The sequence below is a fragment of the Mus musculus genome, chromosome 1 (assembly GCF_000001635.26).
Source record: "Mus musculus strain C57BL/6J chromosome 1, GRCm38.p6 C57BL/6J".
In the NCBI taxonomy this organism is placed as follows: domain Eukaryota; kingdom Metazoa; phylum Chordata; class Mammalia; order Rodentia; family Muridae; genus Mus; species Mus musculus.
In genome coordinates, this window is record NC_000067.6 from 76,502,029 (window position 1) to 76,510,166 (window position 8,138).

Genomic DNA, 8,138 nt, shown 5'->3' on the forward strand with positions numbered 1-8,138 from the left:
AGATCTTTTGGCTGTTTTTAAGTAGGAAAATTTGGGGGGCATACTATGTTGAATTTAAGTTCCTTATACATTCTGGATATATAAAATGTTATATATATACACACATTGCATGTGCTTATGCCACAGTATGTGTATGGAGGCTGGAATACAAACTGCATTAATGCATTAATCAGTTCTGTCTTCCACTTTGTTGATCCCAGGGATTGAACTCAGGTCTTCAGTTTGGAGACAAACACCTATTTTATTGGGGCTAACTCTCCAGCCCTGATCCCCTTGTCATAAGAATAGCATTGTGATTGTTACCTTCATGTGAAGTCTGTTGTCTTCACTCTGTTTATATTTCCATTGCTGTGCAGAAGTGTTTTGGTGTTACATAATTCTAATTGTTAACTTTTGTGTTTGTTCCTGTGCTTTGGGGTTCATATAAAAAAATCAATTTGAAGTACTTCTCTCATATTTTCTTACAGGAGTTTCATAGTTTGGTCCTTAGTAAACTTTTTGAGTTGGTATTTATAACTGGTGGGGCATTATAAAGAAATGTGGTTTGGGGATTTATGTGTTTCACAAGTTTCCCACATTCTGTTTGTATGTGCGTGTGCATGTGGGTGTGGGTGTGTGTTGATGATGATGATACCAGTACCGGGCTGTTTTATTTACTACAGCTTTGTCATGAGTTTGGAATTCAGGGATAGACACTTTCTGCTTTGCTATCTTAGTTCAGATTTTCTCTGGTTATTTGAAATCTTTTGTAGTTTCCTCTAAGTTTTTAGATTGAATTTTAAAATTCTGTGTGGAATAACACTGAACATTTTCCTTTCTGGAAATTGCATTGAACAGTATGCTCATTTGGGTCATACAGATACTTTTTAGAAATATCGATTTTTCTCATCTGCAAATTGCGACCATCTTTCTATTTACTTGTATATTGTTGGTGTCTCTTATCAGTATGTGAAGTTCTCATTGTAGATATTTTTGCTTCCATCATTAAGTGTATTCCTATATATTTTATTTATTTATATATTATATTGGAAAATTGCTGACTTGTGAGTTGATTTTGTAGATTGTGGTTTCACTGAAATTTTTATTACTTCTGAGTTTTGTTGGAGCTTTTAGAGTTTTATCTATACAAGATCATATTGTGCATAAACATACTTAAGACAAACTCATAAAAATAAAGAATAAAGACTGTAGTAGACATAATCAAAACAGAGGTTTAAAATACAATAATGGCATGCCAGTTGGGGGAATTACCAATCATTTTACAATTGGATCTAAGGTTGACTTTGTGAGATGGACCCGATACCTGGCTAGACATCAATGCTGCATGTCTCCCAGTGTAGCTTTTAACCTTATTATATGGGACAAAAATCTCTCAATGAACCCAGAACTCACAGATTCAACTGGACTAGTTTATCTCTGGAGCTTGCTGTTCAGAGCTGGGGTTTTGGCCTACAATCAACTTTTATGTAGGTACTACAGATTAAACTCAGGTCCTCGTGCTTGTGCAAATAGTCCTTTAATGATTTAGTCATCTTCTCAGCCCCTTGTTGATCAGATTTTGCATTATAGCACTCAACTTTCCCAAGGAATATGTAGTACATGACATTCTATAATGATAACTTAGATTTGTACTTCTTTAATGGGGACCAAGAGGAATGGAGAATATATAGGTTACTGGGAAACCAACATGATGGTCTTAAGAGGGTCAGTGATAGAGAAACTAAGAAATTCAGCACTCCAAATACAACCTTGTAACAAAGATCTCCCTATGCTGGAAGTAAGGTGGACTAGATATTGAGGGAAAGTTTTACAGTCTAGAGACTATGGCTACTTTCCTAGAGACTGCGCAAGTGAATTCCTTTGTTCTAATTTCTGATTTCCAATAGGGAACCACATGTCAACATAAAAACCTCTTGGACACTAGAAGGGATCTTAGTGTTCATCAGTTCGTGGATATTTTCCTCAACATCGGGGATCCCTTTGAAAATCAGAGCAAATTATTGTTTTCAAAGACAATAGTACATTACTACTACTATACGCATGCCATTTTTAAAGAATAAGAGAGCTGAAAAATAAAAAAATGGAGTCCTTAGACACAAGAAAGGGCCTGGCTATAGCCCACTCTATGTGCCCAATTTTACAATAGGGAAAATCAGGACTTCTTATATAACAATATATCTTCAAGACTAGTTTGTTGGTTAGTATATGCCAACGTAAGGTAGAGTTATCTAAAAGGAGGGAACGTCACCTGAGAAAATGGCTTCAATAAGATCCAGCTGAAGGGTATTTTCAAAATTAGGATCAATGAGAGAGGGCCCAGCCCACTGTAGGTAGTGCTATTCCTAGGATGGTGGTTCTGGGTTCTATATAAAAGCAGGCTGAGAAAGATCTGAGAAGCCACTAAGCAGCACCCCCTCCACGGGCTCTGCATCAGCTCTTGCTTTCAGGTTCCGTCTCTGTTTGAGTTCCTGTCCTGATTTTCATTAATGATGAATACCAATATGGAAGTATAAGCCAAATAAACTCTTTCATTCCCAGTATGCTTTTGTTTTGTTCATTTGTTTGTTTGTTTGTTTGTTTGTTTTTGAGATAGGGTTTCTTTGTGCAGCCTTAGCTGTCCTGAAACTCGCTCTGTAGACCAGGGTAGCCTCAAACTAACAGATTTCTGCCTGCTTCTGTTTCCTTAGTGCTGGGATTAAAGGCATGTGTCACTGCCGCCTGGCCCCAATGTGCTTTTTGGTTGTGGTGTTTTGTCACAGCAATAGAAATCCTGACTAAGGCAAGTAACTAACAAATTTACATTAGACCTTGGCTTGCAAGATCCAGACTTATGCCTCAGTGCTCTTAGGATAATAGGTACACATGGCCTTCATATATTTATGGGGTAATGGTAGGGAAATAAAAGCCTTAGTATCCTTCAGCATTTTTAAATCTTAGGGAGGCATTGGGTAGGAAGGCCCAGAGGTATGGCTTTCTCACCCCCTAATTTTCATTGATCCATTTTATCTTTATCTCTTAGCTTCTATTTTAGTTTCCTCTAAAATTGCTGCAGGCAACCTTTCTTTTCTCATGCCCAGGGCTTGCCTAAGACATGACATTCACTGCATGCTGTCCATTCTCCAATCAGCACTTTACACTGTTGAATCTCTCAATTGAACCCAAGATCCTTGATAAGCTTGGGAAGGAACACTTGGAGCAAGTGTCCTTTGTTCTTCTCTTGGCTCCTGCTCTGCCCATGTGTTCTAGGCAGGACTTCCAATTAGGATGCCTGAAAGGAAAGAGCAGATTGGAGCTGCTATGTCTTCCTCTGGTGCCAGCAGGTCTGGGGGTGGCATTATGAGCTTCCCAAAAACTCATTGGGAAAGACTTGCTTCCAAAGCAAGAAAATATGGCTTATTAGCCTAGAGGTACAGAATAGGAAAGACAATGTGGCCAGTTGGTAGATCTGGGATGGGTTTCCAACTGGATTGATTCATGCCTATTCTGATAGAGATTAGCTGGCCTTAAAGCTAAACAAGATCCTCTTTTCTCCTTACTGCATGCATTCATGTTCTGTCTCTGTAACTGAGCTGTCAGGAGCTAAAGCCTGATTTTGTTGTTGGTATACTCAGCATCCATGTTACAGCTTTCATATGTGTGTCTATTGGCCAGAGGAGAAATGCCATGAATGTGAGATCTGAGGTTTGATGTGTTGCTATAGTCTCAGTCTCAGAGAGGAACTCAGTACATATCACAATGGCTTTACAAGTACTTAACTAGCTGTGCCATTTATTTTTTCTACAACTGAAGACTTTCCTTGTAATGCTGGGAGAAAATAACAAATATGAAATATATGATAATATTATTTGAGAAGTCCTCACCCTATCCAAGGGAAAGAGCATGGGCATTGGACCTGGAGAGATCCCAGCTCATGCTCTGTGTCCTTTCTGTGCGATCCAGGACAGAACAGCCAACTGTCTGAATTGCTGTTTTTACCCACGGCATTTTACCTGTATAAAGGGCTTTGCCTATGTCTCAGCACATGATAGACCTAGAGTTGCTGGTAATTTATTGTTGCTTTTTGGGGACTTTCCCATTTTAATTTGAAATCTGTGAAGTTTCTGCTTTTCTTTTTAAGTTCTCTCTGTGTGGATTAGAACATATCAATTTGTAGAGGCACTATTTTGATGGGCAGTAGCCGTGAAACAACACAGCAAGAAAGGACTTCAGTGTTAGGAAAAAGAATCAATTCTTAGAACAAGTGAGGAGCTAGTTTGACGATTGGAATTTCTGTCCTGAGTTCCGGGGGTGTGGACTATATATCTTCTAAATGGAGTAAGTTGAAGCTTAAGGGACATACCCACTTCTTAATGCACATTTACATAGACACATATTACACAGCATAGACCAGTAGTCAGTAAAACAAGGGTGGATTTGTGTGTTGGATCACTCTTTTAAAACTGAAATAACTGACAAATGCATGGATAAATACTTAGACTTCTACTCTGAATGTATACATGGGGAGAGGGGTAGGAATTGGAGGAGGGAGGGTGGGAAGGGGAGTGAGAGAGTGAGAGAACTCAAGAGAGAGCTAGGAAAAGTGAATGACAACGGAGGCTTTACACTCATGTCCTTCTGTCTGCCCTTTGTCACATCACGTAGCATCCTGGGAAATCAAGGTGATATTCCAAGAGCAATTTCTGGGGACTAAAAGTAGAACCCATGAGAAGAGTAGACCTTTAGGAGTTGCCATGTTGGCGTGAACTTGAAGTTGTAATTTTAAAGGTGTTTGGTATGCGAGAAGAGAAAGAAAGGACCTTGGCTACCCTGTTTCCGGCCTATTCCCATGTGACTACTCATACCTCAGATCCAACTGTAAACAAGCTGCAGCAGGAGGAAAAAGAGAAGTATGGTGTCTGTAATTCCCCCAGATTTTACTGTTTTTCACTTACATACAATTGAGCTAATAAACAAAATTAAAATATAAAATCGTGAACACCTCTTAGCAAAGATGAATGCCAAGATATAGGCAATAACGTTGTGCTGATTAGAGCAACATGTCATAGTTAATGTAACTTTTTAAAGTTGTGTCTGTAAGAGTAAATTAATATCACTGGCTGACAATGTTCAGGCATAGTAAATTTAGTTTTGTATTTAACCTTTCTCCCGCAAGCACCTGCTTTTAATCTATTTCTAAGGCATTATTATTAAAACATAAGAAGTGTTTGCAGAAATAGATATTGGTCTCAGGTATTCTCATAGGCTTCCTTTTTACATTTTTGTCTTCTGAAAAAAAAATTGGATAATAGTTAATCTTTAGTACCCACGAGAATACAATTCTTAGAAAGGGCCTACATACTTAAGTTTGCATTTAGTATTCTTATAGCCATAAACTAATTTGGGAAAACATGGTTACACCCTGGAAAACAAAAGTAAATTCTAAATTTTGTTTCACCAGATTTTTGGTCCAAAGAAACCTGGATCACAATAGTACTGATAATAGCTAAACCCAATAGCCACCAAATTGCTCTAAAGCCTTGTCCATGATGGTTTGGGTTTCTTCCCCAGACTGGCATGTATCAATTTCTAGATAGTCTACCTCTATGATCATGACTAGACCCCCCCCCCATCATGAGTTATTCCTTCCCTCCAAATAAACTGGCTCTGGGGGAATATGGGATGGAGAATCACAAGTGTTGACTTCAAGTTCCCCATCTGCCACTTGCCAGCTCTGTAGCCATTTTGATCTATTTGTTTTGAACATAAACCTCTCACATTAACACACTACTTACTGTACCTGTTCATAATATACATACATGCATTGTAGTAATCAGATTGGAGGTTTATTATGGGTAAAAATTGAGATGACATATCAAACTCCAGAGCCTTACATAATTTAAATTCAGATTATGATTTGGTAAAGATTGGCCATTTGCATAGATTGCACTGTTAACGTGATCAATGATGTAGCTAATTGAATTAATGCAGATAGCAAATCATATAATAAAGTCCTTAAGGGATTTCTCAGAATAGGGTAATTCAAATTCTTCCTGGGTAAAACACATTTTATCTTTCTAGATCCCAGCTTTCCACATTTGAGGAAGATTTTGAATCTGAAGATATGAAAACTGGGTGCTGTAAGGACAAAGATTATTATTTTTAAGTTATACTCTAAATCTAAGATACTTTTCATATTTTCCACAGCTCTACCGCTCCTCATTTCGCCCTTTATGCAATTGAAAATGAATCTGCTGCTGAGGTCTGTTAGGTTGGCATCACAGCTTCCAAAGATACACAGTAAAGATAAACAGAGAAGTAAAATTGAAAGGTCAGGTCATCCCGGGGAAGCTGAGAACTAACACAGTGCCAAGCAGTCTCCTCTTGCATGCTAGGATGGAGGTTCAGAAGCTGTTGGCTTTACTCTGCTTGTTGGGAGACTGGTATACACCCCAGTTTCCTAACATGGGCCTCCCTATCATTGGGGCCTCAATGCCTACCCCTGAATTGGCAAGCCACCTTCATCAGCTCTGGATTATAATTGGATTCCCAATTTATCAAATACCTTCACGTATAACATGGTCTCACTAGGCAACTTGGATTTTCCCTCTGCTACAACAGGGTAATGCAGGGTGAGCATGTACCAGGTCAGGAAAATATGTCTAATGAATGCTTCTACAGATGGATAGGGGCTCAGAGCAATCTGTCTTCACAGATATCCTGGTAAAATGGCACAATCAGGAGAGAAAACCAAACTGCTCCATAAAATAATGAGCTGCAGTATTAGTAAGACACACTGAACACTCTCTTGCTTCCCACATGGTCCATTTGATGCTGCCCTCTTAACATGAGCTTGGCACCATGATCTCCATCCATTTTTTTCAATGCATGATGGAATTGAGCAAGAGTGATGTTAAATTAGTTACCCACAACTTTTGAACATCAGAAAAATATCATCTGACTACAGACACAAAACAAAGGATGAGTTGGCTTGTGTCAGTCTGTGGCATGCTGAGCATTGTGCGGAGGCAGCTCTGCACCTGTGTGGGCCATAAGTAAGTGATATCATCAAGCCCCTGCACAGAGGAGATCTAGCTCCACAGCAGACAGTCAGTATTCTAGATTTCATGTTTTACATTTCTGTATTTTCTTTTTCATGGGGCAAAATATGTAAGAGTGATCATTTCAAGTTGGCTTCATACTGAAGAGGAGGGGTGGTAAAGGCTAATTATAGTGGTGGTAGAGTTCAAATGTACTGAGCAAAATGGATTATAACATACCTTGAAAATCCAATCAGTTTGTGTGTGTGTGTGTGTGTGTGTGTGTGTGTGTGTGTGTGTGTGTGTATGTGTGTGTGCGTGAGAGGTGCGGGGGGGGGGGAGCAGAAAATGGTGGTAGTCATGGTTCTGATAAAGAAATAGGAGATTTGGTATAGGTATTATCATGTTACAAGGACTATGAGGTTATTTAAGGAGAAAGTCTACTCAAAGGGGGGAAAAAAAGACCAAGTTGAATAAATAGCTTTCCTAGAATGTCTCAGAATTTTCCAGTTATATTCAGATAGCTATTTATTGCAGAAAAGTGGGGCAGCCTGGCATTATGTTCTCCACTTCTATGTAAAGTAGGAGCTGACTGACACTAAGACTTCATCCTAGCAGTTATTTTATGCTGTGGAAAATGATGTCAATGTGGCTTAAAGCAGATATGACTGAGTGTGATTTCATCCTCAGGGCAGCGACTGTTGAGACGTGGCTCGAGTGGGAAGTTGAACAAATTGAATATAGAACATAGTTTAACTCTCTAGTATTATTTCAAGCTTTACCTAAAAATAAGAGATTCATGAGAAGTCCCCTTAAGTATCTTCTTGCCAATCTCTTTTTCATCTCTGTAGGAATTATATTCTTAAGTTTAGAATAGAAAAACTCACCAGAAACCCTCCAGGTGGATTCCTTCTGCAATTGAGAGCTGTCATCACTCAACAGTAGGGGCGCCTCACACATGGAGTACAATGACAGTGTAGCAGCTTGGGCAAGGTAGGGAGTAAAGGCTGGTTGAAAAAACAAAGCAAGATGCAATACCACCATGATTATATTTAAAATGTTTGGAAGATAGTATTGGATCTTCTGGAACTGGAGTTACAATCAGTGTTTTATGAGGTGCCC

The 8,138-nt window shown here is 39.0% G+C and overlaps 1 non-coding gene across 1 annotated transcript; it reads left to right on the forward strand.

Annotated features, from left to right (window-relative positions):
- Positions 1 to 7,531: 7,531 nt before the first annotated feature.
- Mir6343 (microRNA 6343) lies at positions 7,532 to 7,615 on the forward strand. The gene has a single exon (NR_105761.1). It is a non-coding gene; the product is annotated as a microRNA 6343 (primary transcript).
- Positions 7,616 to 8,138: the final 523 nt, after the last annotated feature.